This window comes from Seriola lalandi, unplaced genomic scaffold (assembly GCF_002814215.2).
Source record: "Seriola lalandi dorsalis isolate HSWRI2012SDOR001 ecotype SW California unplaced genomic scaffold, Sedor1 jcf7180002054956, whole genome shotgun sequence".
Lineage (NCBI taxonomy): Eukaryota > Metazoa > Chordata > Actinopteri > Carangiformes > Carangidae > Seriola > Seriola lalandi.
The window spans coordinates 1,922,721-1,923,548 of NW_019525507.1; the positions used below are offsets into that span (position 1 = coordinate 1,922,721).

Below are 828 nucleotides of genomic sequence, written 5' to 3' on the forward strand. Positions count from 1 at the left end.
TTATTTATCATCTGTTGTTCTACTAAGGTGCTAACAAATAGAGATGAAGGCATTAAAACACCCACTTTGGGTTCATACTGTAGATTTTCACAGCTACAAAAAGCCAAAACTGCTACTTTAAAGGCCTTGAAAATATATTTTCCTCCTCTGCAGGTGATGGGGTTCAACATGATCACATAATAATAACAATCATCATTTTCTGTTACGGTTTGAATCTGATTTTACTTGACAGATTTCTGGTTTTGTGTTATTGTCCTATCCTTAGTTTAAAGTGGGCGGGGTTCAGGTGGAAAAAAGATGATGTCACTGAAATCTGTGTACCAATCAGAATTTAGCAATATTCATATTTAAATGTAGTGAAATTGTTCTTAATGTCACTAAGCAACTGTCCTATAGTATAGTATAGTACAGTATAGTATAGTATAGTATAGTATAGTATAGTATAGTATAGTATAGTATAGTACAGTATAGTATAGTACAGTATAGTATAGTATAGTACAGTACAGTATAGTATAGTACAGTATAGTATAGCTTAGGTAGTTTTGGCAGCAGTCACATGTTTCACAATCAATCTGCATCTTAAGAGTCTAAGTTTCATTGTGGGGTTGCCAGGTCTGCTCACTAGTGACTGAGACTACATCATCAAATAATAAGGCAACTAGCTGGTGAGCGTACCTGGCAACATCTGCTGCAGCTCCAGATGTTGTATAGAGGTGCTTTGTGGATTGCAGACAAATCCATTAAAAAATACATTTAAAAACTAAAACATGTGTCTGTGTTGTAACTTGAACAGAATCTGAGCTACAGCCACAACACAAACACTTACTT

The 828-nt window shown here is 34.9% G+C and overlaps 1 protein-coding gene across 2 annotated transcripts in view; it reads right to left on the reverse strand.

Annotated features, from left to right (window-relative positions):
* The window catches only part of dpp6a (dipeptidyl-peptidase 6a), a 204,070-nt gene that overhangs the window by 19,181 nt on the left and 184,061 nt on the right, over positions 1–828 (reverse strand). The gene's annotated exons all lie outside the window — the stretch shown is intronic.